Raw genomic sequence first — 23932 nt, forward strand, 5'->3', positions numbered from 1 at the left:
GTACAACCTTGAGGCGGATGGGCTACAACAGCAGAAGACCCCACCGGGTACCACTCATCTCCACTACAAATAGGAAAAAGAGGCTACAATTTGCACAAGCTCACCAAAATTGGACAGTTGAAGACTGGAAAAATGTTGCCTGGTCTGATGAGTCTCGATTTCTGTTGAGACATTCAGATGGTAGAGTCAGAATTTGGCGTAAACAGAATGAGAACATGGATCCATCATGCCTTGTTACCACTGTGCAGGCTGGTGGTGGTGGTGTAATGGTGTGGGGGATGTTTTCTTGGCATACTTTAGGCCCCTAAGTGCCAATTGGGCATTGTTTAAATGCCACGGCCTACCTGAGCATTGTTTCTGACCATGTCCATCCCTTTATAACCACCATGTACCCATCCTCTGATGGCCTTCTTCCAGCAGGATAATGCACCATGTCACAAAGGTCAAATCATTTCAAATTGGTTTCTTGAACATGACAATGAGTTCACTGTACTAAACTGGCCCCCACAGTCACCAGATCTCAACCCAATAGAGCATCTTTGGGATGTGGTGGAACGGGAGCTTCGTGCCCTGGATGTGCATCCCACAAATCTCCATCAACTGCAAGATGCTATCCTATCAATATGGGCCAACATTTCTAAAGAATGCTTTCAGCACCTTGTTGAATCAATGCCACGTAGAATTAAGGCAGTTCTGAAGGCGAAAGGGGGTCAAACACAGTATTAGTATGGTGTTCCTAATAATCCTTTAGGTGAGTGTATATATATATATATATATATATATATATATATATACACTCACCTAAAGGATTATTAGGAACACCTGTTCAATTTCTCATTAATGCAATTATCTAACCAACCAATCACATGGCAGTTGCTTCAATGCATTTAGGGGTGTGGTCCTGGTCAAGACAATCTCCTGAACTCCAAACTGAATGTCTGAATGGGAAAGAAAGGTGATTTAAGCAATTTTGAGCGTGGCATGGTTGTTGGTGCCAGACGGGCCGGTCTGAGTATTTCACAATCTGCTCAGTTACTGGGATTTTCACACACAACCATTTCTAGGGTTTACAAAGAATGGTGTGAAAAGGGAAAAACATCCAGTATGCGGCAGTCCTGTGGGCGAAAATGCCTTGTTGATGCTAGAGGTCAGAGGAGAATGGGCCGACTGATTCAAGCTGATAGAAGAGCAACTTTGACTGAAATAACCACTCGTTACAACCGAGGTATGCAGCAAAGCATTTGTGAAGCCACAACACGTACAACCTTGAGGCGGATAGGCTACAACAGCAGAAGACCCCACCGGGTACCACTCATCTCCACTACAAATAGGAAAAAGAGGCTACAATTTGCACAAGCTCACCAAAATTGGACAGTTGAAGACTGGAAAAATGTTGCCTGGTCTGATGAGTCTCGATTTCTGTTGAGACATTCAGATGGTAGAGTCAGAATTTGGCGTAAACAGAATGAGAACATGGATCCATCATGCCTTGTTACCACTGTGCAGGCTGCTGGTGGTGGTGTAATGGTGTGGGGGATGTTTTCTTGGCACACTTTAGGCCCCTTAGTGCCAATTGGGCATCATTTAAATGCCACGGCCTACCTGAGCATTGTTTCTGACCATGTCCATCCCTTTATGACCACCATGTACCCATCCTCTGATGGCTACTTCCAGCAGGATAATGCACCATGTCACAAAGGTCCAATCATTTCAAATTGGTTTCTTGAACATGACAATGAGTTCACTGTACTAAACTGGCCCCCACAGTCACCAGATCTCAACCCAATAGAGCATCTTTGGGATGTGGTGGAACGGGAGCTTCGTGCCCTGGATGTGCATCCCACAAATCTCCATCAACTGCAAGATGCTATCCTATCAATATGGGCCAACATTTCTAAAGAATGCTTTCAGCACCTTGTTGAATCAATGCCACGTAGAATTAAGGCAGTTCTGAAGGTGAAAGGGGGTCAAACACAGTATTAGTATGGTGTTCCTAATAATCCTTTAGGTGAGTGTATATATATATATATATATATATATATATATATATACACACATAATTAACTAAAAAAATAAAAGAGTAGAAGCAATATCAGCAAGTACGATGTCCGACTTGTACTGTAGGCTAGGGTTTTATAGTCTTATTAAGTTGTCAATTTATTAAGTTGAAAATTGTATCCTGATAAAAAGCTTGCATTTTATATTAATATTAATGTACAACTGCTTTGTGTTTACATGATGTTCATTTGGGGCTGTGTCACTGTTATAATAAATACTGAACTGTCGTTATGCAAGTCTGTTTTAAAGTTCCCCCCCCCCGCCCATACTTGCAATAATTCTGGCTTCATGAGACAATCGTGAATTCACAACTGTGTTTTGAATGGCCAATGTCTATTTTCATATTGATTACAGTCAACTATCATTGGCCAATCAGTTAGTTTCTTGAAAATGAAAATGACATCACATTCTGCTACTTTTTCACTTGATGACTTACCCGTACCTTAAATACTCAAAATAAATGCCTAATACTTCCTAACCGCCACATAATTAACCATTTCTAACACGCAACTCTTACTGATCTGTATGACATCAATTTCATAAGAGAACTATCCGATCTAGCCAAAACCATTGCCATCGGCACAATAAATCTTTGTTCTGTGTAGAAGAATTTTAAAACGGATCCCCATGTGATGCTTATACGCTTTCCTGACTTGCATCAACTCACTCGGAGATGTAAGGCAATGTATAGCCATACACGTATGTTTTTTTTGTTTGTTTGTTTTTTCTGGAGTACTCAGCAAATACCCACTGGAACAGAAACCTAGCTAGATAATCATACAGCAGGAAGTGTTTAGGAAACTGGACATTTTGGGCAGGGATGGAGTAATGGAAAAAAACTAAACATTAATGTGTATTCAATTCCTAAATATCAGACATTCATTTAACTGCATTTCTTCCACTATGTATACTGCATTGTGTCTCTTTTCTATTTAAAGGGTTAAATAAACTGACACACGGGACTGCCTTGTAACCACATACACAGACAAACTTCCCAGTGCAGCAGCTAGGTAGGGGATTCTGGTTGCTACATATAAACAGTGATGACCAGCTGCAGACGGCTGAATATATCAGGGAAGCATAGCCCTCAAAGCTCCTTCATACAGATTCTGCATGAAGAATAGAAATAAAATCTACTGAGGGATACACTGGAGGGTCTGTTGCCTATATGTAGTCTTAATCTTGTGTTGAATAAAATGTCCATAAGAATACAAAAGGAGAACATAAAATACAAAATATCATATCACATAAAATTTATAAAGCAAATCACGGCAGTATGAATTAGACCACTGCTCACCCACACACCAAACCCTTCTCTATTCATAAAGAGAAACAGAGGCATGTTTGAAATAACCTACAAAATAGTAGTAGCCTACATAAACAAAATCATTACTGTTTCGGATTTAAAAATAAGTATGACATTATTTCACATTACACTTACTGCTACTTGTACAATATAAAGATGTACACATGACAACTCATACAACATATTTATTATTAGAATGATAAAAATAAACATACAAATTCCTTAAGGAAACTAATATTTTATATACAGAAATCAGGGGCTAGACCAAAACTTTGACGTACCTGAATCACAAATTACACAATTTGTATCCTATCTTTAATTTAGGAAATAAGTAATAGAAAGTGGCTTCTGACAATACATTGAACCATGATAGCATACAAGTCAATGTACTACTTGTCTGATCTTATCCTACTTGGCTTATTATATACTCTCACATTTAATATGGATATGCATAAAATGAGATCCTGAAAACTTGCTTCCCGACTCTCCACAGCTTGACTGTGGACATTCAATATTTGATTGTTTAGGTTATCAACTTTACTCCCACTACCACTACACTCTACAAATGGGGGTGCATCAAGGTGAATTGTCATCGTTGAGCTTAAACATCTGGCCTGACTTCATACCTTCTACTGCAGACATAATTGTAAACTCAATATGTTGAGGTGAGAAGAGCATGGTGAGCTGAGATGGAATAACCTTAAGGAAGGCAACACAATATAAATTAGAATTAGAATTAGAATTAGAATAGTACCAATATTGCTGGAATATACAAATATTCTTAAAGATGGAAATCAATCCGTAATAGTTTATTTCCTGAATGTGAATTTATTGATTTACATTGTGTTGTTTGTGACGTGTAGATGATACAATTCATGCACTGGTCATTAACTTCTAATTAGCAACGCATTTAACCTCCTTCAAATAATTTTAGACCCTTCATAGGGTGTAAATAAATGTACATATATGTGACCTGTTAGGACAATAGTGTACATTTAATTGACTTGTTAAACAGATAAGAAGTTCAGCTTCAATCCTTAATATTTTGGAACTAGAACAAATATCGTATGCCTTTGTTGAAACTGACATGACTAAAACGTTAAGTATTACTATTTTTCATGAGCTAGACTACTTCAATATTTCTGATGGTGTGCTGTTGTTCTGGATTTTGCAATTCTGGATTCCAATTTTGCAACACTTCCATTTTACCCACTTCCTCAAAATCTAAATAAAATACAACATAATTGCGTTTTTGATTTATTGTAGTATTGTTGATTATGCTTTATAATTTTTCTTTGCAGTTCGTTTTAGTGTAATGTCATTATTGCTGTTTAACATATTTCCATTAACAATCTGAAGTTTTATTAATGTAAATCTATTAATTTAGAATTTAGAATGATTGTCAACAGTGTCATTTAGAGATATAAGCCTATATTTGTTCTTGGGATATGTAAATTTATACAATAAATTACATTAAACTGCTTTGGATCTAACAAGAACACACTATATTTAGGTACTGTCGATGACAGGTTTATTAACCCTTACAGCAGAATGCGAACGGCCTCTCGAATATAAACAATAAATTAATTATTTACTGGTCATCGTAAACCTGGTGATATGTAATTCATAAAACTTTGATCTTATGGTAACGCAGTGCATGAAAAAATAAAGATGTAATGTAATAACGATAAACGTCCACAAAAATCCTGCTAAACCCCTCTCATCTCCATTTCAGATTAAAAAACAACTGTGGTATCTAGATATTCTGTTTCAAATAATCATCAGGCTATTACTTCCGTGAAAACTTTTCACTTACCAGTATTATGATGTAAACGTTGTGATTCCGCACAGGGTGATATATGATGCTAATAGTTACAGTTTAATACTCATAATTCTGTATCAGTTTTCCATTTCAGAGGTCTTCCCAGAGAACATCACATTCACAGTCAGCTGATCGGATGGAAAGCAGGACTTCTGCGTACAATTGGTTGCGCATAAATCCTTGAATGGGGGATGGGATGGATTTCGCATTCTACAAAATTTCGGTAGCGACATCTAGTGTAGAGGAGGACGAATGGAAAAAGTGAATGGATATAAACTCTGTAAGCGATATCTGCAGGGAAAGCTTTCTGTGTTGTAGTTTCTCCTATGTTAAGTCCACGATCAAAGACGATCTTTGTCTGAAAAAAAAAAAGTTTCAGTTTGGAACAGATGCAAGGGGAAAATCCCATTTAATTTGCTGCTGGTGAGCTCTACAGTCATGTTCCATGCCTAAATAAAACTTTATGTAGGCAGCACTGTGGAGTAGTGGTTAGAGCTCTGGACTTATAACTGGAAGCAATAGACTCACCACAGCAATAACTAAATGGGTGGCTAAATAACTAAATGTAAACAGGCTTGTGTAAGTAAATTGCTCAGTGCAAAAAAGAGAAGTAATGGGAACCTGGTATTTCTATGTTACTTTTTTCATGTGTCTGATAGACATGAACAAGTTCTTTGAAAAACATCTATGACCTTTGAAACATGTCTAGTCTTCATGCTCTATGTTGAGTATGGTTTCACTAATAATAAACATAGATTTGCATAAAGCATCCACATTTGTCCATGCCCATGTTGATTAGAGTATTAAAAACTTGAAAAGTATTCATTTAAGGTACATTTAGAACAGATAAAAATGTGCAATTAAGTTACGATTAATCATGAGTTAACTCATGACAATCATGCGATTAATCACAATTAAATATTTTAATCGATTGACAGCCCTAATATATATATATATATTGTTTATTAGCATATATACATTAATTTAGAGATGCACTTTAGAGCCTGTCATGTTTTTCGGTTTATTTCATTTTGTCATTTTATCTTATAGTGTTTAGGACACTGAACACACAGTCGTGTAAGAACACCGACTACTCTTAGTCCCAGACATGCCATAGGATACACATATACAGTACATATGGAAAACAGCTGGTTTCCATGATGAAAAATGATACAATTGCTGCTAAATGCTAGCTTCTCAATCAGACATTGGGCTTCTTTGCTTGGCAATTTGCCATACCAAATTTGTACCATACCATACAAAAACATAATATACAGTAATATACAGGCAAATGTACAGCATTTTTGAAGAAACGTAATTAATACATTATGAAGATCGTTCTCAATAATGCATTTTCTTTTACACATTTTGCTAACTGGAAATTGCTAGACAGAAAATACTTTCCACTCATGCTTGTGACTTGTGACTCACTGATTTAAACAAAATAACTGTTAATCTCTTAAATAATTAATCATAGATACATGCAGGATTGAAATTATGACAAAGAAGACAGGGTCTAATATGTTTTTGTTTGGGTCACAAAACTCAATATTGCTGGAAATTAAGTCAAGAAGACGTTGGAAAATAAACTGCCATTGTTGGTCCAAGAACATTTTTGTGAAATTAAATCATAATTAGTCCCATAATCTCTGCATTCCCTTAAGTGTGTTGATGGAAGTTATGATAAGGACTCTTTCTTTTATAAACTGCTAAAGGATTGCCTACACCTCCCCCTGTACCCAAAAGTATGAGTGCAGTCGGCAGCAGTTTTAAAGGAGCCACTTGTTTTCTAAATTTGGAATCATAGCCTGCTTCCTGACTCTGGGTGTCTCCCTCTCAGAATTCTAGGAAAATACCACAAAGGAATATGTTTATAGAGTTCAGTGGGTCTGGGGCTTATTGTTTAGAACACAATACTGGGACAAGCTGGAGCCGACCCTGTGCTTAAAGCAGGGTGGGCTGCCCACAGCTGGACATTGTCCAGCAAATGAAGCACGTCTGGGCACATGCTCCTTAATAAGTCATGCTGTTCAGTGGATTGCAATTCTAAGTTACATTGTTGAAGTTGCAATACATTTTTACCTGTAGAACTTGAAGATAAAAGCCCAGATACAGATATCAATTGTATAGAAACACAAGTACCATTTTTGATAAAAATAAAATATATATTATTCATTGTATTATTGTTTATAAAATGCATCTTCAATTATTTAGTTTTCTGTTCCACTGCATGCAGGGTTTTAATGATGACAACCAGCAAAAAGAACCCTGAAAAACTAACTTGTGCATATTGTTTATTTATTGGCATATTTATTTCTCTCCCCAGTGGAAGAGTCATTCCACCACTTAGGGGCAAGGGTAATTCATGATTACATAGAAAATAAAGGTTATTTCCAATTGCTGGGGATGATGGAAACATTTGAGTCAACAGATGGCTTAGAAACTTTCAGGACATGACACACTGGAGTAGACAGTGATGTGGAGGACCCAAATTTGGGCAACAGAGGCATGTCAGAAACAAGCAGAAGTCAGGAAACTGGCAAACAGGGCAATGTAGAGTAGGCAAAGGGCGTAGTCAGGGTCAAAGGCAAAAGGTCAATCAATCAAGCAGACAGGGTGCAGAAGGATAATCCAAGGATGGAGAAACAGGCAAAGGTCAATAATATGGGAAACCACACAAGGGAAGCACTCAATAATGCTGCATAGGCAAGACAAGACTTCACAATGGATTTATGAAACAAAGGAGTTGAAATAGAGAGGGAGGTTAATGAGGGACAGGTGTAGTAATTGCTTAATGAGCTGGGCATGATAATGTAATAATCGGATGATGGGAAAGAGCCAGACTGAATTGTGATAAGGCCAACATCTGTTGGTGGAATTGGGGATGAGTGGACCTAGCATGTGACAGAAACACTGTTTTACATTTAACAAAAATATGGGAACTAAATTACTCATTGTGACAGGCCAGCCCTATCAAAGCATAGCTGTGGGTGGGGGCAGGGTTGTCTCTCATCAGTGTTGGCAGCTGCGTCTCATTTTGCAGCAGGTATTTAGACGCAACGGAGGCATTCATGCATATGGGAATCAGTGTTCTTCCATTTAGTTCAGGGAGATGCCATACCACCTGGGCCAGTTTTTGCACATTGGAGCATTAAAGAGATATTCCCTTTGTTCATTTGCCTTTTTTTGATAGTTTGTTCTGTTGGTTTATTTTTTAAGAACCCCTCACAAGTTTGCATGCTCTTCCATGATGAAGATACCATTAATTTATTTTTGATAAGTGCAATCATGCTGAAATCAAACCCTCTGTGTCCTCTGATCCCTGTTACACAAATTTCATCCTTTTTTACTGTAGGCTGCCTCAAAACTTATGTGTGCATCTCTGTCCCTGTTTCTGCTAGATGAAGGAAGGGATGGGGGGATAAGCCAAAATACTTACCCTTACTGTCCAAAAATGGTAATACACAGAATTATGTAAGAACTGAAAACAGAGCAAACATCTTGCTCATTACAGTTCTTTTATAAAACAAACCTCTGAGACAGCAAGGAATATAATAAGTCTCCTTTAAAATTGCTTGGCACATAAAGGAATTGTGTTCACCAAAGTTTGTACCATTCTCTTATATAAATTGACATAAATCCTTACAGTATTGATGTTAGTGTGTGTCTGAGCTATCTGTTAATTGCGTCACTAGTTGCTTTCTTTATTCTGTACTAAAAATGTATATAATAATAAAACCTGGTCTACACTCAATGGGAAATTGACCATATAACCAAAGAACCTTAACATTATGGGAGTATAATTCTGACTAGCCCTGCTGAGAGACAGACAAAATCCTGGTCTGATAATTAAATAATTACACAGTGTCATTAGTTGCAGTACATTTCCATGTCTACAATGTTGTGATTTAAATGGTGTGTTTTTTGAAGACACACACTTACAAAATAAATTGATGTTCAAGCTGCCATAACACATTCCTTTAAGACAGATGTCCAAAGAGACTAGATGTCCATTTGTCGTTAAAATAATTGCTTCCTCACTTTAAATAAATAGGAAAAGATTGCTGTCAGTTTGCATTCTACATTTTAGTGTCTAAAAAGAGGCACGTGACTTTCTAAGTAAGCAGCCTGAAATTCAGCAATTTTAGAGTCAGAAATTGAGTGTGATCTAAAGAAAAGGTGTTTAACGTTTAAAAATATACATTACTTATCTCGGAATAATTGAAATGATTCTAATCCTGAGTATTGTACAGAAAAAATTATGTAACCAGTGTCCTCAAACACACACACATATATATGTCTATTATTATTATTATTATTATTATTATTATTATTATTATTATTATTATTATTTTTATTATTTTTATTTATTTCTTAGCAGATGCCCTTATCCAGGGCAACTTACAAAATATAGGCACAATACAAAGTGCACAAATACAGTGCAGTATAAGGCATAACATTACAAATTCCAATTCACAAAATACAGTGCAATTCAAAGCATAATACAATTTACATATTCCAATTTAAACAATATATGAGGTCTTACATCCTGGACTGTAAAAGCTGATAAGTGCAGACAAGATGTTAGGTCACAGTCAAGAGCCAGGGGAAGGGAGCATAGGGGAGATCAAAGTAACCAATACAAGTACTAGTAATGCAAGGCAAGTAGTATGATAAATGTTGTATAAGTGCTATCTTACAGGAGAGTAAATGACTAAAGAGTCTAAAGAGTTATCCCCCAAGCATCTGGACAACATGGGGAGTTGAAACAAAATAAATGTTCCTTTTATTTATTTTTATCACAAATTCTCTCTTCAAGAAAATTAGAGTATGGACCTGGAGAAGTCCTAATGGAAGAAAAAAAATAATAGATTACATTTTATTGAACTGTGAACATATAACTGAAGACTTCACGGTCCTAAACTGATTCGATACTGGAAGTGCAAAAATTCATCTCAATGCCAGTGTGTAAAGCAGAAAACTAATGACGAACCCAAACAAGCCAACAGACATCCTGAACCTCAGAAATTAACAGTTTAAAATTGAAGAACCGATTTTGTGTACTTTATGATCACAAGAAGACCTAGATGCATCACAGTTATGTTATAAAATATCCAATTACACCATGGAAATTGCAAGAGAATTTGATTAGAGACATCAAATACAAAGAAGACCCCAGAAATCAAATATCAAACATTACAATGAGCTGTGCAATGGAAATGTACTACTGAAAATGTAAGAAAGTTTAACAGCAACCTAATTAAAGAAACCATAGAAAATAATGGGAACATAAAAAATGCAAAACAACGCCTTGGAATAGGAAAGAATCAAATCATTGCGCTGAAACATTATTATGGCACATCAATCAAAAACAGAGACATGATTATCAGAAGAATGGAAGCATTCTACAAAAACTTATATAGTAGGTAGTTAAATTACAGCAGTTAAAATGAATAAGAGGTAAATACAGAAGGTGTGGGCTGTGCCATTAAGATGATGAACAATTGAAAAGTACCTGTAGAATCCTAAAAGAAGCTGGAGAAGAAATTGAGAAGATTCTGGCAAAACTTTTCACAATATGTCCCAGAAATAAACAAATACCAGATAAATGGAACAATGCAACTGTCATTCTCTTTCACAAGAAAGATCTGAAGAACTGAACTATAGTGCCATTAGTCTACTTCCCATCGTATACAAAGTATTATCAAAGATATTGCCTTCATATGTATGTATGTATGTATGTATGCTTTGCCCAACTAAGAGAACAAGCAGGATTCATAAGTGGATATAACATGATGGATCATATACAAGTTGTCCGAGAAGTATTAGAAAGATGCAAAGAATAAGAGCTTCCGTTCTACCTGGGCTTTGTTGAATACGAGAAAGCATTTTACTCAATATTTGACTCAAAACATCAAGGAAACCTATATAAATAGTTCTTCTACATATATCGGTTACACTTTACAATAATGTACCATGATTCCTCATTAATTAATATATGAATACCACAGGATAACACATGAATATGTCATGCACTTCATCTGAGTTTTTATGTCAATCACATGTATAACAGGGTTAGGAATAGGTTTTAGGTTTAGGGTTAGGGTAAGTGCGGGTTTATGTGCTCAACATCAGAACTCAGATGATGTTCATGATGTATTGATGTTTAAATCCTATGGTATTCATATAGTTTAGCTTAGGTTACTGTTAGTTTTGTTATGTTATTTTATTTTTCTTTCTGTTGATACACTACCAGTCAAAAGTTTTAGAACACCCCCATTTTTCCAGTTTTTATTGAAATTTAAGCAGTAAGCAAAACGTGAGCACTGGTAGTATGCATTGATCAAATACTTTTCTCTTGAAGCAAATGAGTTGATTTCCGAATATTTACTGTTCTTCAGATTTCTTCCATAATCTCTCTGTCTGCACTAATTTTTTGTCCAAGGTAGACATAACTTTTGACTTCTTTGAGTATCCTTTAATCTACATCAATTTTCTTAGATTTAACAAAGCTGTTAAATATGATATTTGTTTTATTTGGGTAAATTTTAAGCCCAGTGTTTTGCTTGCATCTGAGAGTTCTTGAAATTGAACTTCAGGTGTAAGTTATTCAAGTTAGTTCCGTTTAACTTGATTCTGCTTTCTACCCGGTCCAAGTCTTGAACACTTCAAGAGTTTCGCTGAAGCATTTTGTAGAGATTGTGTCTCCTTGACGTACTCCTTCTTGATGTTGATTGTGTCAGTGTCTTGGTGGAGTCAGATTGCTGATTTAGCACTATTGTACATATATTTAATAAGAGTTATACCCTACAATATATACAGTGAGGGAAAAAATTATTTGATCCCCTGCTGATTTTGTACGTTTGCCCACTGAAAAAGAAATGATCAGTTTATAATTTTAATGGTAGGTGTATTTTAACAGTGAGAGACAGAATAACAACAGATAATCCAGAAAAACGCATTTCAAAAAAGTTATAAATTGATTTGCATGTTAATGAGGGAAATAAGTAATTGATTGTTGGCAATCACAGAAGTCAGACGTTTCTTGTAGTTGGCCACCAGGTTTGCACACATCTCAGGTGGGATTTTGTCCCACTCCTCTTTGCAGATCCTCTCCAAGTCATTAAGGTTTTGAGGCTGACGTTTGGAAACTCGAACCTTCAGCTCCCTCCACAGATTTTCTATGGGATTAAGGTCTGGAGACTGGCTAGGCCACTCCAGGACCTAAATGTGCTTCTTCTTGAGCCACTCCTTTGTTGCCTTGGCCCCAACTGCCTTGAGATCATTAACAAGATCCTCCCGTGTAGTTCTGGGCTGATTCCTCACCATTCTCATGATCATTGAAACTCCATGAGGTGAGATCTTGCATGGAGCCCCAGACCGAGGGAGACTGACAGTTATTTTGTGTTTCTTCCATTTGCAAATAATCGCACCAACTGTTGTCACCTTCTCACCAAGCTGCTTGGAGATGGTCTTGTAGCCCATTCCAGCCTTGTGTAGGTTTACAATCTTGTCCCTGACAGCTCTTTGGTCTTGGCCATGGTGAAGAGTTTGGAATCTGATTGATTGCTTCTGTGGACAGGTGTCTTTTATACAGGTAACGAGCTGAGATTAGAAGCACTCCCTTTAAGAGAGTGCTCTTAATCTCAGCTCGTTACCTGTATAAAAGACACGTGGAAGCCAGAAATCTTGCTGATTGATAGGGAATCAAATACTTATTTCCCTCATTAACATGCAAATCAATTTATAACTTTTTTGAAATGCGTTTTTCTGGATTTTTTTGTTGTTATTCTGTCTCTCACTGTTAAAATACACCTACCATTAAAATTATAGACTGATCATTTCTTTTTCAGTGGGCAAACGTACAAAATCAGCAGGGGATCAAATACTTTTTTCCCTCATTGTACATGTATGTATGTATGTATGTATGTATGTATGTATGTATGTATGTATGTATGTATGTATGTATGTGTTATTGGTACCCAAAGCTAACCTTTAATGTATATTAAAGTTATTTATATATGAGTTATATAGCTTATATATAGGAATGTGACCATTAAGACGCTGCTCTGGGTATTAACGGGGGAAGCACCTGACTCACACCCTTCTCCCAACTTTGTCTCCTGCCTTACCAAACCAGGAAGCTTCCCCGTTAATTCACCCCCACCTGGGTCAGGGGAGGCACAGCGCAGTGTAGGGCGGCTCCTCACTGCACCACCAAGTGCGGCATCACACTTCTTATTTTTAGATCGCATCATGGGGGGGACACCTATGGACCTAAACCTACGCCTGTGTACAGTTAGGTCCCCTTTCCCACTTTCCAGCAATACTTGACCTTTAATTTTTTTCCCTGCAGACTGCTTTGAAATCACACACTGCTTTGCAGCTTCTGGCCCTCCCATTGCTTGAAGTTGTTGATGCCTGCTCCTATGCACCCTGCTGCATTAGACGCCGCTGCTGCTGAACTGAGTACCATCCTCCCATCCTGGGACACCTCTTGTCTTGCACAGAGGTAGACCCCTCGCACGGTGTACCACCATTTGCTGCTGGGGTGATTCTTTTGGTCGGCCACCACCTATCTGCTGCTTTGTCATGCCACGCCCTCAGGCACATTGAACCCACCACTGGAGTGGGCACCCCACTCAGACATCACTCATCTCCTGCTTTGGCAAACTCCAGGATGCTGTTGCCCCAGTCCTCATGCTGCCACTTCGGTACAGTGTAGGCCTCTTCAGGCAGAGCCTCACTATCGTTGCCTGCTCATTGCAGGCGCCCCTGCTCCTCCGACTGAATCTCTCTCACATCAACCAGGAGCTGTCGCTGGACTCCACACACCAACTCTATATTGCCTCCTTCTGGTGGGCCTCCTCACTGTGTTCATGCTGCTGCTCTGAGTTGCTGTCACTCTCATTAGTTGCCTGAGGCAGGGGCTCATCACTGCCACCACACTGCTTCTGGGCATGTCTTCACCATCTCGGTAGCTGCCTGTAGTGGGAGTTCATCACTGCCATCCTGCTACTCCTGGGCCTGTCTCACCGGCTTGGTCTCTGCCTCTTGTGGGAGTTTGTCACTGTCATCTTGAGAGGGACAAAAGGGGAGACAGGTGACACATGTCATGTCAGTTATTTTAAAATGAAATTCTGTATGCTTCCAGTATATAAAGTGTCATATTTGTATTAATGGGCTTAAGTGGAAAAGTTCAGATAGAGTAAGCTATTGTTCAGTAATAGACAAAAAAAGCAATTCCAGTCTATCAGATGTGTTAGAACAGTCGGGGAAAGATGGGTCATCATAGTTTATCACTAAGTAAAGACTCCAAGAACAACATGAGTAAGCAAGAGAGAATAATTTGTCAGATGGGTGAGTACAGCTTGTGAAGATACCAGGGGCCAGCAGTAAAACCTCCTTCTTTATATATTCTGTACTGTCATAAAAATACAAATAAAATGTAGTCAAGAGTATTCATATTCGTGTTTTAGTAACACACAGGACACACCAAACCCAGAGTATAACTAAAGAAAAAAGATTTCAATGAAGAATGGTAATCTTTTTCGGTTCTCTACAAAAAAACATTGAAACCAAAAAGCTGAATGCCAGGAAAGAACAAATATTTGAAATGTATTTTTTAGTGATTCGTTTTTCAGTATGCAGTTTCACCTGGAAGTAATTACATAATAAAAATAATGAGACTAAAAACCAAATATACATAAAATGACATATGGAACAAGTTAAAAATTACATAATCAGAAATGCAAATATTATTATTTCTTAATCAGAGTTTCAGAGTTAATATAATTCTATTATTGGTCTACAATTTTATGAGCGTTACACGATTTGTTTTTGCTGTTTTTTCTTTGTGCACATCAGTGACTTCTGCTGGTGAGCATGGGCATTATTTTCAACATCTATGCCCATTCTCCTGTTAGCACGAAGTTATGTTGTTTGTGTTTTAGAATTGCATGGAATTGTCTGTGTCTATGAGTACTTGGTTGTGGTGTTTCCCATCACCTCTCTCAGCCTCTGATTTGGTCTAACTTGGTCCTATGGTTATTAACCTTCTGATGAAAGGGATGATTCATGAAATCAGGGGGTTTTACACCTATGAAGATGACCATGATAAAAGCAGGATTTATTTCCTCACAAATATCTCACAGCCTGTTCCAGTGTGTAACAGGGAGTGTAGGGCACAGATGGTGTGACAGGCATTTTTATTTTGTGTGTTTGTCTTTATCAAAAATAAATAACGGAGGATCCTTCAAACTCAGAGAGGAGTTGAAACAAATCAGAGTAACATAATAAACTAATACAATCTCAGTGAAAGAGAGAACAGGGAGCTTTAAATAAGGAGCACTGATTGTCGTCTGCAGTAGTGTGGTAGGTGAGTCCCACTACCTGGTACCAACCTAAACAAGCCCCCACCAACAGCTGTGCCGTGACAGGCCCAACCTGTCACACAGTGATAAAATTATTCTTGGAATACAAGGAAAACAACATAGAAAGAATATGTAGGGAAAAAAAATAATAATAATAAAAAAAAATATATATATATATATATATATATATATATATATATATATATATATATATATATATATATATATATATAACAAACATCAGTGAAGTGTCAGTCTTGGTCAGCATTTGATCTATATATCTGAGCCAGTGGCCTTCATCAAACATCTTATATACAAAATCTGCAGCTCTGCACACACCAATCTTTTCTTACTTGGAACCTGACCAAAAATATTTAAATTTTCTACATACTGTTCCATGAACATGTAAAATTTTGATGCAACTTCTTAGAGAAGACACTGGCTTTTAGCTTGTATGCAGTTCATTGAATTGACCCAACTGCACCTAGCTATTTCCAGACTCTCACCTCTTCTTACACTCCCTCCAGACCACTCCAGATCACATCAGTCTTCCTGCACCAGAAAACTTGCTGTACAACCTCCCTGATCCCCTTACTTGAGAGCCCAATCCTTTTCCTTCTTAACCCCTAAGTGGTGGAACAACCTACCCACAGAGGTCAGGACCAAACAGTCCCTGACCACCTTTCGGTGTCTGCTCAAGACACCTGTTCAGGTACTTGTAATACTGCACCCTAATCTCCTGCACAACTCAGCACTCTTACTCTCATGCACTTTCTTATTTAACTATGCTCCCTCATGCTCCTGATTAGCACTTATATAATTTTACAGTAATTTCTCCTGTTCTTATGCCTACCCCACCCCACTTTGTATACTTTGTATTTTGCACTGATTGTATTTACCATACTTTTTAATGTTATGAAAATGTTTTTGTGAAAACTGAAAGTCATCCTGGGTAAGGGCTTATGCTAATAAATAATCAAACAAATAAACATATACAGAATATATAAAAATCCAAAGTTAGCCTGTGGCAAGCTGAGCTATGTTGAATCAATAATGTTATAGAAGTAAATGTGTGGAGTGCAAATATTAATAGGAAAATATAAACAGTTACTTTTTAAATAAACTATCAAACAGAAGAAGTCCAATACATTTCAATGAAACTAAAGTTTTAACAGAACTATTAAGACTTTTGCTCAGCCTTTTATGAGGTGTGTGGAATGCAACTGTGTTCTCATGCCACTCAATCAGCCAATCATCCCATACTGGGATTAAAGGGTAGACTACTTGTTCTGTCAAGTCATATATGAATCAAGAAAATTAGGTGAGGTTTTTGAAAGTGAATGCAAAAACAAGGCCTTATTTGAACCAATGATTCAACTATCTATTATTTGAACTATGTCAATTGTTTCAGCTCTGAAACAGGTAGTAATAATAATAATAATAATAATAATAATAATAATAATAATAATAATAATAATAATAATTACACCTCTATAGTGCTTTATCTAGACACCGAAAGCGCTTTAAATGTTATAGGATTCCACCTCCACCACCACAATGTATAGCACCCACCTGGAAATACCCACCTGGAGGATACGACAACAGCCAAAGTGCACCTGTACACTCACCACACATCAGCTATTCAGTGGGTAGATGAGCAGAGGGAGATTAATAATACATTAATTAATTATATATATATTTTTAGGTGGAAATTAATTCATTCATTCAGTGTATGAATTATTAGTAATGAAAACCAGCAGAAACAGATTAGGGAACAGAGTTGTGAATTGAGTATATTGAGTTATTACATGTTTTTTCTGCATTTTTCTAACAGATCATATTAGTACTTACCCTTAAATATCAAATATATTTTGTATTTGACATAATACACAGACAAAATGTAAAACTAGGATCTAATATTTTAAGATTATAAATTTGTTAGATATTAGTCATGTTTCTTCTCAGTGTGTTATCAGATGCAGTGCCTGAAGATAAATCTCGTATGATGGGTTTCATCTTTTATTTCTAGCACACCACCTCATCACCGGCCCTACAAGGCTCAAACAACACCATGGCAACACCTGGATGTCACATGATCATTTGACCTTCATTATTTCACTGATAATATTTTTTATAGCAAGAGTATTACATCAGAGTAAATGGCTTATCTTAGTATGAGGAAAGACAACAAACATTTTTACTGTGTTTTAGAAATCATTATCCCCATTCAGAAATCAATAACTGGTTTAATTGGCAGAAAAGTAAAATAAGAAATAAAATGGCATCCTCATGTTGTATTTTTCTGTTCATGCTTTCTAATGTATAATGAGACAGTTGCAGCATTTTTTGTAGGTGGGGTCCTCAGCCAGAATCTGGTTGGCAAAGGGGTCATTGGGCAGAAAAAGGTTGGGAACCCCTGGATTAGATGACTTACCTACTGTAACACTGTTTTTCAGTTGCTAAGATAAAGATAGCTTTGGGCAGTTTAGCACTGCACATTTTCCAAAAAAGGGAAGTCTAGTATGTAGTATCCCTTAATTAAATTCAATTGTCAGAAACACAGTCTGTGTCGGACTTCAGAAGTTAAACTCTCAGTCCTTTTGTTCTGCCACCCTTTTGCTTTAGGTAAAGGGAAGGAAATATTGGCACTTCTATCACATTCTGTTGCATTACTTTGATATCTGGTAGCTTTACCTGGCCATAATGTATATAGTCACCACCCTGATAGACAGTGCCACCAAACAGTCCAAACCGTGATCCAAGTATTGTCGTCCTCATCTTGATCTTTGTCTTTTGTGTGTATTTTATTAATGCGCTCTAGGCCCTCATTGACACCTGCAGCTGCAGGGAGTGTTGCCTGGCAATGGGTACACATTTGTACACCCAAGTCCTCTTTACAACTAATTGAAGCTCCGAGGTTTAAAAGTGGAGTGGTCAAGAAATATGGGGAATTCAGACACAGCAGGGGAGTAATGGCACTGAGGGGTGAGGGAGAGAGAGAGACCAGGCAGTGGCCAGAGTTGCCTATGGAGGGCACAGGAACAAGTGTGGTGAAGTCGAGCACCCCCAGAAGCCCCAAGGTCCCGCTAAGTCTGAGTTTATGTGTTGACTTGAGTTCCCCTCCTCTACAGAACAGCTCACTCCCCTGTTCAGACCAAGCAGTTGAACTGTACAGGAAAGAAGCAACATGAGGAGTTTGGATTCATTAAGCAGTATGGGATTTGAGCTGGCAGCTTTTCTTTAAGCCTCAACTATGGTGAGTGCTTCAATTGGTTTTGTGTCTTTCACTAGAAACAGGGTTTAAGATTTGATCACACTTCTTTGAAAATGTTTATACGCTTATACACCGATCAGCCATAACATTATGACCACCTGCCTAAATTTGTGTAGGTCCCCCTTTTGCCTCTAAAACAGCCCTGACCCATCGAGGCATGGACTCCACTAGACCTCTGAAGGTGTGCTGTGGTATCTGGCACCAAGACGTTAGCAGCAGATCATTTAAGTCCTGTAAGTTGCGAGGTGGGGCCTCCATGGATCGGATTTGTTTGTAGAGCACATCCCACAGATGCACGATTGGATTGAGATCTGGGGAATTTGGAGGCCAAGTCAACACCTTGAACTCATGATTCATCAGACCAGGCCACCTTCTTCCATTGCTCCGTGGTCCAGTTCTGATGCTCACGTGCCCATTGTAGGCGCTTTCGGCAGTGGACAGGGGTCAGCATGGGCACCCTGACTGGTCTGCGGCTACGCAGCCCCATACGCAACAAAGTGCGATGCACTGTGTGTTCTGGCACCTTTCTATCAGAACCAGCATTAACTTTTTCAGCAATTTGAGCTACAGTAGCTCGTCCTGTTGGATCGGACCACACGGGCCAGCCTTCGCTCCCCACGTGCAACAATGATCCTTGGCCACCCATGACCCTGTCGCCGGTTCACCGCTTTTCCTTCCTTGGACCACTTTTGATAGGTACTGACCACTGCAGACCGGGAACACCCCGCAAGAGCTGCAGTTTTGGAGATGCTCTGACCCAGTCGTCTAGCCATCACAATTTGGCCCTTGTCAAAGTCGCTCAGATCCTTACGCTTGCCCATTTTTCCTGCTTCTAACACATCAACTTTGAGGACAAAATGTTCACTTGCTGCATAATATATCCCACCAGCTGACAGTGGTCATAATGTTATGGCTGATCAGTGTATATGTTGTGTAGCAAGTTTTTTTAAAAATCAAATCAATCTTTATTATCAAAAATGTTTACATGACCTGCTTTTTATACATAAAAATAAAACTATTAAATGGGTACAATTTTAAATACTTAAAACACATTACAACTCAGGAAGAACATACGTTGGCACTTAATGCACAAGTAAACACAATAAACCAAAAAATGCTAAACTAATGCACCACAAAATTCAATTTGAATGGCTTTTTCATTTTCAAAACTGTGACATCAAGCTTTGGTACAAAGTGTTCAAGTTGCAGACAAAGGTATACAACAGTTGACCAGGAAATGAACTCTGGATGATTACATCATGTTTTTAAACTTTACTCTGGGGTGTGTTGAATACATTATAGACAAATGTTCTTACCATCCTGCACACACTTCTAGGAATAAGGATTATGTAGAGAAATTCAGTAATTATTAATTGTCATGTAAACTGTGACAATCTATTACAAAGTTTATATTAAAGTGAAAAATATGAACAATAAATCAATTTTTCACTGTTTATTTTAAATCCAAGTAAATCAATCAATCATCTTCAAATTCTTTGACAACAATCTATGGTGTGATGCTTGTAAAATTAAATTGTTTCCAAAAGAGCGATCAAAGTTCATATGGGAATTAACTACAAAGTTCACTGTAACTCATGCCAAGCAAGGTGATGGTTCAGTCACATCATGGCATAACTATTTGAAGACAATATATGAGGCACTTTCCAAAAATCCTATTTATAGATTAAATTCTCCACAAAACACAGTGTCAGCATTTTAAAACCATGTATTCAAAACATGATTTGCTACTATACCAAATTAAAGTACCAGCTTGAAAGGAACAGTGGCCCACAATACAAAGTCCTTACATATTCCTGTTTATATCTAACAAGAATCCTTTTACATATTATTCAATATTTCACAAAATAAGAGATCCTGGGAGGTCCATGATACAAATTCACAAATAGTACTGTTTTATTCAGATATTATTGTGAAAATGATTATTATTATTCAGTTTTCATACATTTAATGTAAACAAATGAGAGACCAACGCATTGAATCATTACAAATGTATCATTTCATTTGACTAATTTCTCTAGAAAACAATACACATAGTACGTTGTTTTACAGAATGTTAATAATACAGGAGCAGATGCATTTATTGATTTGGTGACACCCAACTAGGCCAACTTACAGCTATCACAAAATATGCATTTTTCATAGCAGCATTTTACCAAAAGCAAAGCAATGCATACAATAGTTTCATAGTAAATTTGTACTACTTTTGTAGCAGAGTAGTTTTCAGTCTTGAATGCCTTGAAGCCCAATTTCCATTTGTGTCCCCAGGTCCGTATGTCCCTGCTGATCTGGAAAAGTTCCTCTGGTTTGATGTGGTCGATGCCTTTCTTGATTTTGAACACTTGAATCAAGTCCCTACGTAGTCTCCTCTGTTCCAAGGTGAAAAGGTTCAGTTCCCTCAGTCTCTCTGAGTAGGACATTCCCTTCAAACCTGGAATAAATCTGGTTGCTTTGATTGTTATTAAAGCTGGTAGAGACCTACCCAAAAATACTTGCAGCTTTAATTGCTGCCAAGGGTGGTTCTACCAAGTATTGACTAAGGGGGGTGAATACTTATGCAACTGACAAGTCGTTTTTATGTTTAACCAAGTTTTGTTTCACAATAATAACACATTTTGCACCTTCAAGGTATTGTGTATCTCGTGCTAATCAAAGGGAAAGAATCACAATTAAATCCATTTTCATTCCAGATTGTAACATTACAAAATGTGAAAAAGTCCTTGGGTAGTGGATACTTATGCAATCCACTGTACAGGGGGACCAGGCAAGAGCAGTGCCAGAGATTCCAAGGTCAAAGAGAGGAAAGAACGGAGTGGTTGACAGTTTTGAAGACTTCGGAGAGGTCAAGGAGAATATGGAATAGGGAATGAAGTGACTGATTGTAGTTAGACAGGAATGTAGAGAAATAGGGGTGACCTCTGCTCAAGGGTTTTATAGAGAGAGGGGAGTAGGGAGACAGGACTGTAGATCGGAGGCAAGGTGGGGTGAAGGGTGGGTTTCTTGAAAAGGGGAGTGACAAAGGCTTGATTGAAAGCATAGTGAAAACAGATGGAAAGGAGTGAGGAGTTGAATCATAACTGATCTCTTGTACTTTAAATCTATGAACCAGAATTAATGCTGACAGCATTTATCATTGAACACTGAAGGTTCTTATGTAAATAAACCTCACATTTTAATATCTGGAAAGTAGACAAAAAAATCTAGGTCACTGCTAGGAATGCCATTGATTTAATGCTAATATACAGACCATAACATTAATTTCACATGGGTAGAACATAGCAATCTTTTCTGAAAGTGTTGGTATAAAATGCCGTCCAACCACAATTACGACAACTTTGATGCAAGAGAAAATTAATTTTCCAGTCTACAATTGTGAAATATCATCTCTATTGTCAGTTTGCTAACATAACTGTTCTCTGTTGAAAATGTGTGTTGTGTAAAAGGGTGTCACAGTGTTGGTTACCCATGTAATTTAGACACCATCCAAATTCTTTCAAAATGGTAATCTGTGAATAGCAAAGTAATACTAGGCCTATATATCAACAGTAGCAACAGCCTATATCTATTCACTGGTGGATAAAGGCCACCCCAATATATTTCCACTTTGATTTATAGCTTCCCTTTTCCTTTATAGCCTATATAAATCCCCAAACTGTTGAGCTTGTGCACACTTGAACTTGTTCCATTTGGGTATCTATAGAAATTAATGATAAAGTGAATGCTTGAATGAACTAAGATTAAAGTGATTGCTGCAGATTGATGTTTGACTTGAAAATAGTTGCCATGGGGAAGTCAAATCTGGCATTTCCATAATTCTTTCACTATCCAGCAAGTTATAACACAACACATCAAAATGAACTGAGAACATATAAGCATGGAGTTTGATATTTACCATTATTTGATCAATTAAAAGTTGCTTATATGATTAACTATCTGGAAGAGTGGTATGCATCTTATACACCATAAACACATGTAAAGATGCATAAAATAATTATTTTAGGAATCGTGGTAGTTTTGTTTTTTGGGGGAAGTTGGGGGAATTCAAGTATTCCAAATACTGTCTGGTAGAGGGTACATTTAATGTGTGTAAATCTTTAAAATTAAGTAAATACTGCATACTGTTTACTCTTAACAACTTGATCTACTGTGCAACTTCAGCTAGTTGGATCTTAATTAGATGGTTTTAGGATTGATATTAAACAGGAATGTCATCTGAAAACTACAATTGATTGTAGTAAAATTAAGTGATAAACATATGATTTGTATGTGCTGTATTATATAATTATTCACAAATGATCATGTATAGTCACTGACAAGTCAGAACTAAGTTTCAGTGTAGTATTAATGAAAACTAGATCCTCAGCTGAATTCCCTTACAGACTCAACCCTTTAAAACAATTATAAACTGCAAGCTGATATAGGTCTAATAACAGAGAGAAGCCCTAAACCTATATTACACAATTCGTCACTTCCCAGACAATAGCACATAACCACATTTAAGCTCAGTCAGCTCAGATAACTACCCTGTACCTGTGGGGGCCAACCATACCAACTGCCCCAGACTGCAATTAACATACCAAAATGCCAAGGAACCCAGCTGATGGAGTTAAGCAAGGACAATGTAGGGAAGCAATTCATTACCCAAGAGAATGCATGGATATGCAATAAAAGGCTTTGGATTCAATTCAAGGGAAGTCATGCCTAACCTGTTGCATTGAACTTCATCTGGTATATCCCGTGCAAATCTGGTCACCACAATACAAAAAGCAGGCTATTTCTTAAATGGAAAGAGTCCAGAGAAAAGCAGCCAAAATGATACTCAGCTTGAAGTAACATAATTGACTTTGAATCCTGTAACTGAGTTAAAAAGTTATCAAAGCCAAGCAATCTACTACTACAGAATCTACATTGAGATGGGGACCACAGTTTGATGACAGTCATACAAGGTTAGAAGGTTAGAATATAGAGAACACATTTATATATGTATACACCCACATACACACACAGCCACACTGAGGAGCAAGATGACACTCTTAGATGACAGACAATAAGAAGTCTGTTATATATATATATAATCATTA

The 23932-nt window shown here is 37.4% G+C and overlaps 1 protein-coding gene across 2 annotated transcripts in view; it reads right to left on the reverse strand.

Annotated features, from left to right (window-relative positions):
* atp6v1c1b (ATPase H+ transporting V1 subunit C1b) overlaps nucleotides 1-5335 on the reverse strand; it is a 34211-nt gene extending 28876 nt beyond the window's left edge. For both annotated transcript variants that reach the window (XM_066690611.1, XM_066690612.1), the window contains exon 1: nucleotides 5181-5335. The gene's annotated coding sequence lies outside the window, so the exon portion shown is untranslated. The remainder of the gene's footprint in view (nucleotides 1-5180) is intronic.
* Between the last annotated feature and the right edge of the window lie 18597 nt (nucleotides 5336-23932).

This window comes from Amia ocellicauda, chromosome 18, assembly GCF_036373705.1.
Source record: "Amia ocellicauda isolate fAmiCal2 chromosome 18, fAmiCal2.hap1, whole genome shotgun sequence".
Classification (NCBI taxonomy): domain Eukaryota; kingdom Metazoa; phylum Chordata; class Actinopteri; order Amiiformes; family Amiidae; genus Amia; species Amia ocellicauda.